Genomic DNA, 15849 nt, shown 5'->3' with positions numbered 1-15849 from the left:
ATTGTGTTTTTGTGACTGAGGAACAGACAAAGGGTCGTATTGATTTGCAGGGCACGCCCTTTACAGATGTGGAAGTAGAGCTGTTGGTGGATGGGTCTTGCCTGAAGCTATCTGACGGTACTACCTCAGCAGCATATGCAATTACTACACTACACACAATAGCAACGTGCACGGTTTCCGTCGGGGTTGTAGAAGGGGCCGAAAGCCGCATGACTTCACCGGCGAGTGGGGAAGGGGGGGTCCCTATTCGGGCGCCAAATTATGTGGTAAATAAATTTACCCAATCAATTTTTCCGCATAATTATCATTACAAGACAGCTCATTCAAATGAGAGGCAGAGTCCGTGGTATCTGAGTCATACGGGTTTTAATGGACAATGAACCTTGAGGTTGGATATCATGTTCCGTCACCACTAGGGTTCGGGAAGGGACAGTCAACGTTTTATTAACATTACACATTATATATAGTAAAGTAACATAATTGAATCCAATACAGTAGGCGTAACAGGTGAAAAGAGCGAGATAAGAACACATGTGCGTAAGAGGAGGCGTGAAAAAGAGGCGTACACATGGGCGTGCACTGTACATGTCAGAGAAACGTCACAAGAATCGTCACATGTGGGTGGATGCATAGAGAAAGTTGCAAGATCAGCAGAAACCCTTAACCCGGATGCACGCTCAACTAGCATGATGTGAAACTGGGGGGGCTTTGACTTTAGCACTAGTGGAGGAGACTGGTGTCTGGAGTGTCAGGGCAACCTGTACCTATAGCATATCTGGTATCTTATGTTTGGAGGATGTAGTGTCTGAAGTAAAAGGTCTCTCGGGCAGGGGCCATCTCATACTGAAAGCTAGTGCGTGCATACGTGTCTGGGTGCAACGTGCGGAGCCATGGGCCTACCATGGTAACGGAGCCAGTAAATCACTTGCAAGGAAGACAGAAAAGGCCGGGCCCTTTGCTCTGCAGCCGGGGAGATGTTTACCTATTTCACTAGACTGGAATGTGTTTTCGAGGAGGCTGAGCAGATAACTGTATGTAAAACATGAATTTGGCAGACAGTCCAGGCCGAGCCGGGCACCGCTGCGCTGGCAGGAAGTAAGGCAGGGGTCAGGGATGCACACAGCCATCGGGGACGGGAGAGATGAGGCAGAGAGGCCACATTTAAGGGCCTGGCTCGACTGGGCCAGAAAACATGGAGAAAACGTGCATGAATTCCAGAAGTGCACCATGTAAAGACGTTGGCACGGCATGTTTAGAAACTGAATTATCGATCCATTCCAGGTGGATCCGGTAGAGGACATGTTAACGTTGGACGCAAATGTATTTGCGTCTTCATATTCGGTCATGGAGGGAAATTACATGTACTTTAAGCACGTACATGGAGACATTGGGGTACACGTTAGGGGACATACTTGACCATAAAAATTTCAATTACCTCATTCCCTCCTTGTCCCCTACGTTCCCTTCAGGATATATCTATCTTCATGAGTTCATCTATCTGTTCATATAACATCATCTGCTCGTCTCTTTTCATACGGGAACTGGAACGCGAACTTGGATGGGGAATACAAGCTGTGGCGCACAAGCCCCAAATCTCTGGCCCACATTGCAGAAATAGACAACAACTGAATACTATGAGCAGGGCAATTCCTAGGAATGACAATAGCTTCCATCCCCAGGCAGACACTACACTCCAGAACCAACCGGACCAAGTCCAGGAGCCTGGATTCTGGTGTATCAGGTGAGCTATTTCGTGAAGCCTGGTTATGGCCTTATACACGGATGGCGCGTTATTTGGAATAAATACGCAACAACTGGATCCGATGACTCTACAAGCCCCGCCCCTATCGGCCAGGATGACGTCAAGGACAAGGCGGTTCTGAAGAACAACAAGTCTCATAGCAGACTGCTCCTCTGTTAAGTTACCTAGGGCAGAAGTAGTCTCGTTCACTACTGCTTCAAGGATTCTGGTCAATTTGCGTATCAGTTTACTATTGGAGACAGTGCCTAAATAAGGAAAGAATCCTTTATTGAAATCTGTGTATTGTTCCCATGTGGTTTCAGTCTGATCGACTAGTGGGAGATCTCTCTTCTGTCTAACGTGAGTGAGGCGGGAATTTCTATGATAATCAGATGGGGCTAGAAAAATAGGTGGCAGAAGGAATGCAATAAAACAAGTACCATCCCAGTCTGGAGGTAAACGTATATAGGCAGTCTGACCACAAATGAAATAGGAATGTCGGGAAGCTTTGAAAGTAGACTTGCCTTTATCACTGAATTCGACAAAAGTATCACAATCACTGTGTCCTAGATGTACTGAACCAATCTTTCTGACGCATAATTCACCTTTAACTGGTAAAACTGTAATAGACGGCAAGTCCGATTTAGTCTCAGACTGTACGTTCAGGATCATGAGGTTAAGTGTAAAATTACCTAATCCATACACTTCATTTTCTAGATCGGTCCCTGTCCTCTGGGGAAGACCCTCCTTGTCTGGGAAACATGCCTTATTCATAACTGTATTCAGGTCTCCCCATATCCAATTACCTTGGGAAACTTTGGACTTACTATCTAGGGAAGACATTAAAGTAAACCATGCACCACAGGAACCATTATGTGTGAACGGGTAAGGAAAGAGGGGCAGAGCTCCCTTGTAGTTCTGATAGGGAGGGAGTCGGCCACATATCCAGCAATTAGTGGCATTGCTGGTCTGGTGAGAATGGTGTAACATACGGATGAATGTATTGTTGCGCATCGCTAAACGATAGGAAAGCTCATGTGGGGGCAGTTCACTAAACGTGTGCTCTGCAGTGTCATTAGAAAAAGAATGTGCAATAGGAAGGAACATATGTAACATCCAACTCGTGCAGATAATTGTAAGACTCAGAAAAAACATGATAAGTAATGTAATAACACAACGACTTCGGAGATTTTTACAATATTTCTGTTTCTTGATCTCCTGTCTATCTCTCTCTCTAGTGGGGTCTATCTTATACATGTCAGGAACCTGCCTAACCGCTTCACCCGAGGGGGACTTAAACAATTAAACTGTCTGACTTACTAGACCTCAACTTTAATCTGTACTCCTGGGACGGAGTTAACTCTAGCAGGGGGAGTTTAGACTCAGTCTCTGGAAGTGGGGGGAGTGGGCAGTCCTTGAAGGGAGAGTCTGGCAACAGTCCGTGAATTTTTTTAATATGGCTCGAGTGCAGCCACCCCTTTCTCCCCTTCACCTTGACGGCAGTCCTTGTAGATAATAGAACCAACTTTGGCTGCTTCCATCTGGGTTCCAGCGGACTCTTCCGGTCGAAGTTCCTTACGAGAATCAGGTCTCCTGGGCGGACTTCATGTGGCTTTACTTGGGTGTTGTCCAGAAAGGCAGCCGCGACCTGTGAACGACAAGATTGTAGTGCAGACATCAATGCAGCCAAGTAATCAGTCAGCATAGTACTGTCAACATCTGTGATCTTACGAGGCATAGGCGTCCCCCACATATTCGGAGGCCTTCCAAAGACCACCTCATACGGGGATAGCCCTGTCCTAGAGTGAGCTACCATTCGCATGTAAAAGAGCGCAACTGGCAAGGCAACTATCCAATCTACACCTTTCTCGGCACATATTTTGGCAAGGCGGGTTTTCAGAGTCTGATTATGTCTCACTACGAGACCTGCGGCTTCAGGATGTCGGACACAATGGAACTTCCACTGGTAACCTAACAGGAGTGATACCTGTTTCATTAACTCAGACGAGAATGGCTGTCCATTATCAGAGTACACGACATGGGGCAAACCGTACCGCGGGAAAAACTCACGTACCAGCTGTTTGGCAGTGGTTGCAGCAGTGTAATCGGGGACTTGATATGCTTCTGTCCATCGGGAAAGAGCACATACAACTACGAGGACATACTTAAATCCTCGACATCTGTCCATCTGGATATAATCCATCTGGAGGACTTCAAAAGGATGGTCAGGAGGATGAAATCCACCCTGTTCCATGGGGACACCTTTTCCTGGATTGAACTGACAACAGATCATGCAAGTACGCACTTTCTGTTTTGCGGCTGCTCGTAAATGTTTGTTGTACCAGAGATTCTGTAAACTGTCTAACATGGCTTTCTCTCCTAAGTGTGCTGGACTATGTGCTGTGTTAATTATGACTTGAACCATAGAGTCGGGGAGGAACCATGTGGCTCGTCCCTTCGTCATCCATCCCTCATCTGTTCGGATTCCTCCTTGTTCAGTCCATTTCTTAATTTCGTCTGGTGTGGCATGTGTCTGTATGTCGAGTACATCTAGAATGGGATCCTTAACTGTCAGGCAATGTGTCATTGTGGTCGAATCAATCTTTGTCGTGTTAGACGGAATATTTGTCAGAGCTGTGAATTTGGCTGTACGATCTGCCAGGTCGTTACCCTGGGAAATAGTGTCGGTGACTTTAGTATGTGCCTTGCACTTCATGATGGCTATGGCTGTAGGCAAGTGTATTGCTTCTAACAGAGCTTGAATAAGGGGACCATGCTGGATCTTGGTACCGTGAGAAGTTAAAAAACCTCTCTCTTCCCAAAGAACTCCGAAGTCGTGAACGACTCCGAATGCATACTGTGAATCTGTGTATATGTTAACTTTCTTGTTCTTGGCTATTATACAGGCTTGGGTCAGAGCAATGAGCTCTGCAGCTTGAGCAGATAGTGTGTCAATACGGTGTGTTTCTATGACTTCAGTTTCAGTGGTCACTGCATAGGCGGCCACTAATTCTCCTGTGCTTGTTCTCATACATGAACCATCCACATAAAGTGTCAGGTCTGGGTCGGTCAATGCAATGTCTGTCAAGTCCTGTCGGGGCTTCGTCACTGTATTAATGACTTCAACACAGTCATGTGGTGCTGGATCTGGGGTACCCGAGGGTAACAATGTGGCAGGATTGAGTATGTTGCAGCATCTGATTTCTATGTGTGGCTGGAACAGTGTCAATTCATAACCTGTCAGTCGTGCTATGGTCAAGTGTTGAGTCTGTGTACGGTTCAGAAGTACTTCCACAGAATGTGGAACTTGTACTGTCAGGGGATGTCCTAACACTATTGAATCGCTTTGTCTGATGGCAAGAGCTGTTGCTGCAACTGATTTCAAGCATGCAGGCAGAGCCTGGGCTACTGGATCCAATGTACTAGAAAAATAAGCACAAGGCTTGTGATGTCCTGCTTGATCTTGTGTGAGAACGGACAACGCTGTGCCATCGCGTTCAGTGACAAAAAGTGTAAAAGGTTTACTGTAACATGGTGTCGCTAAAACTGGTGCTTGACATAAAGCTTTCTTTAAGTCATTAAAAGCTTGTGTATGTTCCTGAGTCCAAGGGAGGACAGTCGAAGTCGCTGCCTCCTGTGTTGTCAACTGTATGAGGGGCTTGGCTAGAAATGCATACTGGGGAATCCATTGTCTGCAGTACGAAGTGAGGCCAATAAAGGCCCGTACTTCCTTTTGTGTCTTGGGTTGTGGCAGATTTGCAATTAACTGGATACGATCTGGTGTCAACTGTCTACCCCTCTTGGACAGCAAGTGCCCAAGGTATACCACTTGCTGGGCACAGAATTGGAGCTTCGAAGGGGATACTTTGTGCCCCTTGTCGGCTAGGAAAAACAAGACTGTCAGTGACGCGCGCTCGCAGTCACGTTCTGTCCGTGCCGTGATCAGTAAATCATCGACATACTGTAGTAGAGCAGTGTCAGTAGGCATGTGAATACTGTCTAGTTGTCGTTTCAGTGCTTGGCTGTAAATACTAGGACTTTCCGTGAACCCTTGAGGTGCACGTGCAAATTTAAAGCTTCGGCCATTTAAACAGAATCCGAATAAATATTGGCTGTCAGGATGAATGGGGACGCTAAAGAAGGCATTCTTGAGGTCAATTACAGTAAAGAACGCTGCTTCTGAATCAATGGCAGTCAATAGGGATGAAATGTCTGGGACCACTGGGTACTGTGGTACTATGCATTTGTTCAGCTCTCGAAGATCGATCACCAAACGATAAACTGGAGGTGCATTCGGGTCAGTTCGTTTAAGAATCGGGATGATTGGTGAATTACATACATTGGAGTCGGTTTCTACAACTACTCCTTGGGCTATGAGTTCGTCAATAATTTTCAGTAAGGCTGCTACAGCCTCGGGGGGCAATTCATATTGTCGGATTCGGGGCAGTACAACACCTTGCTTGAGTGTAACACGATAGGGAGTAATGTGCATACAACCTACATCAGTTGGGCCTTGCGCCCATAAATGCTGTGGAACATCTTTCAATCTGACATCAAAATCTCTCAATACATAATGGCCCTTGAAATCACGAAGGAATAATCTCACTCCTTCCGGGGAACAACATATAACAGCTCCTAGAGCTTTCAGCGTTTTGATACCAAGTAAGTTTTCAGGACATGATTTTGTAAGCAATAAATCTGTAGTACGGGACAATGGACCAACTGCAAGGGGAACCGGCTGTGATACTTCATTAACAATAGGCTTTCCTGAAAAACCAAGGGAAACATTCTGTGAGCCTGAGAGGGGTGCCCCTGGGACCTCGTCATGACTGATGGTAGTTCTGCTCGCCCCCGTGTCAATCAAAAATGTTCTGTCTTTCCCTAACACCTGACTATGTACATAGGGACCATCTTGATCTACAGGAACCTCGATAAGGGGCAAGCCAACCTCCCTCTCTAGGCTGTTTCATGTGTACTGCTGATAATCTGGATACTCAGACTGTGCATACTGATACATTTGCTGAGTGACGTGTTGTGTTGCGGCAATGGGTTGAGGTTGCGGTACAGCTACTGTCTGTTGCTGTGCATGTTGTGGAGCAGGTTGCGGATTCTGTTGAATATTCTGCTGAACATATTCTGGTCTAGGCTGACGTGGTCTTTCTTTCGTTTTGCCTGTAGCAATATTGTGTCTGAGAACGGCACAATCACTTATAAAATGACCTGGCTGCTTGCAATAATTGCAATTTCCTTTAACAGGACCTGTTGGATGATTAGTCTGTGTGTTCTGAGTGTTACCCCTCTTCTGACCATCTGCTGGAACAGACTGGGCAACTAATACTTTCATTTTAGTGTCTTTCATGCGTCTCTGTTCATGATCGTGTTCCTCTCTAATTCTATTCTGGTGGTACTGTAACATTTGTAACATTTGGGAAGGCGTGTTAGCTTGCCATGTACTTTCAACTGTCAATACTCTGTTCTTAACCTGTGGTAAGGAATTCTCTACTAATTTGGTCACAAAAAGATGTGGGAATGACTCGCTACTTGTTTTCAGGCCACCATTAATAATAAAACACTTCTCGAATCTTGAATAGAAATTACTAGTGTCTTCGTCTTGTTTCTGTTTGCAGGCTGAGATTGCATCCCAATCTTCCTTTTTAACTGTCAATAATCTAGGCAAAACCTGTACTAATAATCCTGGCAATGCTTTAGTTTTGTCCCCAAGACCTAAACCTGGGGTATGTCTATTCTCTTCGTCTTCTAATTCAGCCCAAATAATCTTTTTATCTCCCACCTCCCATTCCTTTTCTTTCAGTTTTTCGTAAATCCCTGCTGGCAACAATACTTTTAACATTTTAAGAATGTCTGAATATGTGTAATCGCCCATAAGTAACATGTCTTTTAATTCACGGTGGAAACCTGCAGGATCTTTATCGTGACAAGGTACAATTTTCTTCATTTCCAATAATTGCATTTTAGTCAAAGGAGTGTATACAAATACGCGTTCAAGTGTATCATCTGGTTTCCGGATTGGATGTACTTCTCGTAAAGGGTTCTGTCTGTCTAGGTGATATGGTTGTCTTACTGGGGGTGGAACGGAAACAAGACGTGGAGTCAGGAAAGTTCTATATTTATGACGCTGTTCTAAAATGATGTCAATCAAATCGGTACCTAGACTTCTCCATCTTCTCAGGAGTAAGTCTTGTAATAGATTATACAATGGACCTGGATCAGATTGTTGGTTTTCATACTGTGTAATGAGATGTTGGGTCATGTATATACCAGCTAGTCACTGTTCTTCTGGAGTAAGACTTAAAAATGTTTGCACTACTAAATCATCTTTATATATACTGTCATCCCCGGCCCATTGGACTGCGGACCGGGCTAGTTCCTGATCACGTAAGGTAGTGAGTTCATGATACCCTACTATTTCTTTCAGGATTTTATCAGTAACTTGGAATATATGTTCAAGAGAACATTGCTCTGGTATCGGGGAAAGGTAACGTTTCTTGCTTTCTGGACGAATGGGTCTGTCGAAAGGTCTATCAAGAGAATACTGGGGGTTTTTACTCGACCTACGTACGCTATTGTATCCTCAGTCCCTGCTGTAGGCTCTGTTTCTACCTCCTCCTCCTCCGAGGAGTCATCCTTGTCTGATTCAGCTTCCTTATCGGCTCTCTGTCTGGTATGTATCGCTACTATTTCTTTGCGGACCTTCCTGGTCATAGCTTCTATACACTTCTGTCTATCAGGTTTACCTTCCGCAATATTTTGACTCCATTTTGTCAGTACTTTCATCTCTTCCTTAACAACACCTGTCTGATCTTGTTCCCTTATCAAACAATTAACCAAGAATCGTAATAGTAAACCTTGTGTCTCAACTTTCTGATATGCCATGGCTTCACGAACACATTCTGGCCTCTCCCCTGTTCTAATAAAATGATATATGTTGTCTAGATGTTCTGGCATTTCTGGTAATAACATCAGATAATCTGTAACACGTCGTAGGCGCAACGAGGCTAACATCATGTCTCCTGCCTTGCCAGGTACTGGATCATATCTACAATCCGTCATATGCTGTTTGAGTTTTTCATGGGACATTGCTGCCGGAGTACGCTGTGTAGCTAATTCTCTCATTGTCACTCGATGTAACTGTGGCGGGGTGTGATAGGGACCTCCTGAAGCACCTCCTGAGGCAGAACCATGAGCATGACTTGACGTCATTGGGTGTGGGAAAGGTACATTTAACGGAGACGACTGAGTCGCATCTGTAGCAAAAGGGTTAAGAGGACCAGAAGTAGGGGGACCAGTAGCAGCAGCAGCGGGAGGGGAAGTTACAGCAGGTGCGGGAAGTAAATCTCGGCGTGGAGGGGTCGTGGCTTGATCAGCAGGAATATGCTGTGGCAGATTATTATTAGCAGGTTGTACGGGTACATTGGTATATGCGGGAGCTACATCATCTAAATAGGAAGAAAGGAAAATGTCTGCTGCGGTCTTATTGTGACGTACTTTAGTCGGAACCAATGGTGGTGGCAAGTTACGGGGTACTTCCAGGGTTGCCTTGGGCAGGCCCTCGGCAAGAACTGGATACATGCCTGTAATGAGTGCATTTCTTTGGCGGTCTAATTGTTCTGATCTGACCTGTTCTCCTTCTTCTAGTAACTCTTTTTCTTTGGCTTTTTCGGATTCTTCTCTACTCTTCTCTGCTTTTCTGAATGCTTTTTGTGTTCTTCTATGCGATTCTTTACACCACAATTCTATGGCATCTTTCTGAGATTGTCTAGCTTTCTTTTTCCATAACGCTTCTTCTACTCTCATGATGCACTCGGCATCCCATGTCCCTGAGACGGGCCATCTAAACTTCTCTTCCAGATTCTTTGTATAGTCCACCCATAAATCTAAATACAACACAGCGTCTAAGCCATGCTTGTGGTACATAAAATATCCTGGAGTGTCCCTAGGCGGGACAGGAACTGCTTCTTCGAGTTTCCCTTTCCTAGTACCTATCTGACGTAACTTCGAAAACAGCGGCATTTCTAGAGTGGTTCGGACGTGAATACAATAAACACAGTAATAAACAGTAAACAATCATTCACCCCACAACATTGAAACACATCAAAACATGTCGAACTGAATTTACCTGGAACACAGAAAAAACAGTGAAAGTCTCGAGAAAAACTGAATAACTAGATGCACTAGATGCACTGCTAAAACAGTACAGACCGGTCTCATAAAGAGACACGTCGGACCGTATCCACCTAAGTGAACACGTCAGGACCAGAATTGTGTACTCAACTCTGTCTTTACCAGGCACAAACCAATGAACCTGTCTAGATGCGTTCCCAACAACGGTACTCACCGGGAAGCAAAGGAACTGAAGGCCTCGGAAACCGGACTGGACTCTGGACTGGACTGGACTTGACTGCTACGACATCTGACGACGACGCATCACGCTTCCACGCATGCGCTTCGGAACTTCGGAACAGGTGGGCCTCTGGACACCTCGGACCTTGCTCTCTCGACTAGGGCTCTGGTCGGGATCCTCCGCATTCCTCACCGCCTCGTCTGGACGCCGGACCGCAGTCGTGGACCCGAGGGAAGATAGCGGGAAACCCCGCAACGTGCACGGTTTCCGTCGGGGTTGTAGAAGGGGCCGAAAGCCGCGTGACTTCACCGGCGAGTGGTGAAGGGGGGTCCCTATTCGGGCGCCAAATTATGTGGTAAATAAATTTACCCAATCAATTTTTCCGCATAATTATCATTACAAGACAGCTCATTCAAATGAGAGGCAGAGTCCGTGGTATCTGAGTCATACGGGTTTTAATGGACAATGAACCTCGAGGTTGGATATCATGTTCCGTCACCACTAGGGTTCGGGAAGGGACAGTCAACGTTTTATTAACATTACACATTATATATAGTAAAGTAACATAATTGAATCCAATACAGTAGGTGTAACAGGTGAAAAGATCGAGATAAGAACACATGTGTGTAAGAGGAGGCGTGAAAAAGAGGCGTACACATGGGCGTGCACTGTACATGTCAGAGAAACGTCACAAGAATCGTCACATGTGGGTGGATGCATAGAGAAAGTTGCAAGATCAGCAGAAACCCTTAACCCGGATGCGCGCGCAACTAGCATGACGTGAAACTGGGGGGGCTTTGACTTTAGCACTAGTGGAGGTGACTGGTGTCTGGAGTATCAGGGCAACCTGTACCTATAGCGTATCTGGTATCTTATGTTTGGAGGATGTAGTGTCTGAAGTAAAAGGTCTCTCGGGCAGGGGCCATCTCATACTGAAAGCTAGTGCGTGCATACGTGTCTGGGTGCAACGTGCGGAGCCATGGGCCTACCATGGTAACGGAGCCAGTAAATCACTTGCAAGGAAGACAGAAAAGGCCGGGCCCTTTGCTCTGCATCCGGGGAGATGTTTACCTATTTCACTAGACTGGAATGTGTTTTCGAGCAGTCTGAGCAGATAACTGTAGGTAAAACATGAATTTGGCAGACAGTCCAGGCCGAGCCGGGCACCGCTGCGCTGGCAGGAAGTAAGGCAGGGGTCAGGGATGCACACAGCCATCGGGGACGGGAGAGATGAGGCAGAGAGGCCACATTCAAGGGCCTGGCTCGACTGGGCCAGAAAACATGGAGAAAACGTGCATGAATTCCAGAAGTGCACCATGTAAAGACGTTGGCACGGCATGTTTAGAAACTGAATTATCGATCCATTCCAGGTGGATCCGGTAGAGGACATGTTAACGTTGGACGCAAATGTATTTGCGTCTTCATATTCGGTCATGGAGGGAAATTACATGTACTTTAAGCACGTACATGGAGACGTTGGGGTACACGTTAGGGGACATACTTGACCATAAATATTTCAATTACCTCAGAGACAGCACGCATACCGCAGAAATCAGCTCAAGGAGCAGAACTGATAGCGCTGACACGAGCATGTGAGCCTAGTGCAGGATTATGCGTGAATGTCTACAAGGACAGCCGCTATGCTTTTGGAGTAGCGCACGATTTTGGCCTGCTCTGGAAGGAAAGGGGCTTTTTGACATCACATGGAGCACAGATAATGTACGGAGAGTTAGTGCATAATCTCTTGACCGCATTGACCTATCCAAAGAAGATAGCCATAGTGAAGTGCAATGCACACAAGAAAGTGACAGATAAAGTGGGAGAAGGAAATTCTTTTCTATACCAAATAGCACGTGAAACTGCGATGCAGCCTGACTCCACTCCAATGTACGTTGTGAAGTCACAAGCTGAGCGGTGGCAGGATGCTAGGAAGGAGGTGCTAGAGATACAGAGGACCGCTTCTGATAAATAACAGGAGCAATGGTCCAAGGATGGAGAGTTGGATGATGAAGGTTGTTGGAGAAACAAACAAATGGATAAGTGGAAGTTACCCACAACTTTTGTACAACCTATGGTTCAGATGGCACATGGGCTAGCACATGTTGGGGCTTCGGCAATTGTGAAATTGCTTACGCAAGTTTGGGAGCATCCAGAGATTGCTAGCACGGCTAAGAGAGTAGTACAGACCTGCATGATTTGTCTTAAGTACAATCCAGGAAAAGGGACACAAACTCCAGCAGGAGGATTTGCAACACCTACTGCACCTTTTGAAGTATTGCAAATGGATTATATTCAGCTGGAACGCTGCAATAATCTAAAATACGTCTTAGTTGTGGTCTGTGCATTCAGTAAATGGATTGAAGCATACCCTACGAAGGACAATACTGCAATTACTACGGCAAAGGTGTTATTGAAGGAGTTCTTTCCTTGGTATGATGTTTGTAGATTGTTGTGGAGCGACAACGGGCCTCATTTTATAGCGGACATTGTTAAGTCTGTCCTGAAAGGATTGGGAATCAAACAGAAATTTCATGCAGTGTTCCACCCACAATCAGCAGGATTGGTGGAAAAGTACAATGGTACTCTAAAGCTTAAAATAGCAAAGATGCAAGCTTCTACTTCTTTTACTTGGCCAGATGCCTTGCCTTTGGCATTATTGTCTATCAAATCAGTACCACACTCTTGGACGGGCCTTACACCCTATTAGATCGTATTCGGGCGTCCCATGAATATATGGGGAGTGCCCAAGCCAAGCTCAATGTATGATGTACCTTGTGTTTTAATGAATGACTATTTGGCACAATTAACTGACAGTCTGGTTTCCATTCATCAACAGGTTCGAGAAGCACTCCCTGACCGGTCCACAGGTGAAGACCATAATCTCCGGCCCGGAGATTTCGTCCTCATAAAATCATTCAAGAGGTCGAGCAGTATGGAGCCGAGGTGGTGTGGTCCCGAGCAGGTTCTCCTTGCCACGAGAACAGCTGTCCGAGTCACCAACCGGAAGAACTGGATCCATTCCGTACATTGTCGGAAGGTGCAACCTGGAATGGTGGAGCCTGCAGTATTGACCGACCATAGAGAAATCCTGATTGCGGAGAGAGGCCATGCTGTGGTACCTGACGAATCTGAGGAGATGTTCCCGGACCCGACTGTTCCTGGAGCAAAGAGATACAATCTACAACAAAGGAAAGAGCCTGCAGTTGTGTGATAAGTTGTCAGAACGGTCCCTAGGTCAGTGAAATGGAGAGACGATGAGGCAAGGGTGTGGGATCTGCCCTGCATTAGTGTAGTGACACCCGTCTTGGCCCGCTGGTGAAAAAAACAAAGGCTGCCTAGGGGGAAGAGTTCTGACAACATTTTTAGTTTCAGGAAGATAATGTTTGTACATTCTGTTCGAATGGATAAGAATAAGATTTTCTGTGCTGTAGGGTTCATTGCTGCTGTAGCAGTTGTTGCTACAATCACGTGGTTTGTCGAGGATGCAATTTCTGCCCGTGAGTTGTATGTTGTTTCCAATCCAGTCCCAGATGAGCATTTCTTTTATACACTTCCATATCAAGAGTTGAAGCATCGACAGTCGTATTTGAATAATACTTTCATTCAGATGCTGCACCATACCCACGTAGCTACTAATGCCACAAACTGTTGGATATGTGGGATGATGCCAGCACATCAGAAGAAGGGGGGAACACCGTTCATACCTCTCCCTTTCTCTCATAATAGCTCTTGTCGAGCATGGTACACTTTGCTTTTTGCCACGAGAAAGCCTACAGTAGGCAGACTGCTTTTCAGACTGAATAAAGAATGGCATCAGGGTAAAGAAGGCTATCCACAAGCCAATGGAACTATATGGGAGTGGGAAGAATATCGACCGGACAATGATTCAACGCCCTATATTTTTACGAACACTAGAGACATTGTTGGTAATGAAAAGTTTGTGATTTCAGTGGCCCAAGCGCAAGCAGATTTATGTGTACAGAGTGTAGGTTATATTCCTGTAGGTGTTAGCGATATTATCGTGTTGAATATTGATGGTCTTAATATAAGCACATTCCTTGCTTCTCATAACACTTACTTCGTATGTGGTAATAGAGGTTATTACCGATTACCAGCTGGATGGTCTGGAGTATGTTATGTAGCATTTTTACTACCACCTGTATTCCTAGCACCTGCATCGTATCATAAAGATTTAAAATTATTGAATAATGTAACTGTAAACAGATACAAACAGACTTTGTCTATTGATGATGTAGACCAAACTGACACTAGTCTGCAAAAGTATATAGATTTCAATTTAGGATTATTTTTCTTTGTTGGAGCTGCTCTGAATAGTAGAAAGATACAACGATTAATGAGAGTGTGGAAGCCGTAACGAATCAAACTGCCGCAGCTCTAGGCAATCTCACCGAAGAGCTGCAAATTACTAGAATTGTTGCGTTACAGAACCGAATGGTTCTGGACATGATGATAGCAGATAGAGGTGGTGCTTGTAGAATTATTGGAAGTAGCTGTTGTGTATTTATTCCTGATCTCACTCCTTCTGTGTACAAAGCAATTAATAAATTACATAAGATCGCTGCTGATATACATGTCGAAAATGGAGCTTGGACATTTTCAAGTTGGTTCTGGTCCCTAATCTCCACATGGGGCTGGAAAGTTCTTACTGGACTCTGTATAATTATTGCAATTATGTTTTCATGTTGTGTATGTATTCAATGTAGTCCAATGATATGTTCCCTATGTGTTTCATTTTGTGTACCTAATAAAAGAGCTGTCGCTGAGGCTACCCACCAGAAAAGTATAACTAGAGAGGTAGCTGAAATAATGAGCATCGATATTACCGATGAGTATCTAGATTATCCTAGAAAACCGAATGTCTTCAGCTAATGCTGAAAGGGTCGTCTGTTGTAATTAAAACAGCGATAATGTTAAGAATTAGATAAAGACATGATATCGGCATTCACTTGTTGCGTTTTCCCGCTCTATCTCTTGATGCGACCAGACTCCATCTTGTTTTCTGTCCTCCATTTTGTTTGCTACATATTGCCATATGCTCGTCATGTGATGAGTCCTACCTCTCCGCTAGTCGCCCTTAGGATCTGCCCAGCAACAGTCTATAAATAGCCCTTTGTGCATCTAGCGCATTCTCAGTACAAGTCACATCTGTCTCTGATTAGCTTAGATAGGAATGTGCATTTTCGCGGGCTTCAAGGACCGTTAACTCCACCCATGTATTGATCATGTTCAGAAATGTCCCTATATGGTCGTAAATCATGTTCTGAGTTGTACCCGCCTACTTATGAGCCCCTTCTTTGTGTATAAAAGGTGACTGTGTACTCGAGTTCTTTAAAGGTTTATTAAACTATGTTTTTGTATTTTCAGTTTCCGTGCCAAATTCTTTGTGTAGTCTGAGGACTTTGTGCACAGAAGGGTGAACCCTTTGCACTCGCAGGCCTTGTTGAGGCCTTTACTCATCAGAGGCCCCATCATGGTGGTTCACAAGAGTGTAGGAAAGATTTGAAGGAAGACTCCATCAAACATGACAGCTGTCTGTCAAAGTTTCCTTACGTTTCAAAAACAAACTCCCAATGTGTGAGTTTGTTTTTAAGAAATATCAAAAGTCTGCATGGTGTGTGGTAATTTTTCTTTTATCACTGAGAGACAATAAAGAAAAGCCATCTGCTCTAAATATGGAGGAGGTTTTATGGCTTACCTACAATGGCGTCTATTCTATCGGCCCATC

The 15849-nt window shown here is 45.0% G+C and overlaps 1 pseudogene; it reads left to right on the top strand.

Moving 5' to 3' along the window:
* Positions 1-13503: 13503 nt before the first annotated feature.
* Positions 13504-14993, top strand: LOC147725771 (uncharacterized; annotated as a pseudogene).
* The last annotated feature ends 856 nt before the right edge of the window (positions 14994-15849 follow it).

Source organism: Lissotriton vulgaris, chromosome 3_2 (assembly GCF_964263255.1).
Source record: "Lissotriton vulgaris chromosome 3_2, aLisVul1.2, whole genome shotgun sequence".
Lineage (NCBI taxonomy): Eukaryota > Metazoa > Chordata > Amphibia > Caudata > Salamandridae > Lissotriton > Lissotriton vulgaris.
This window is presented reverse-complemented; position numbering and strand designations above follow the sequence as displayed.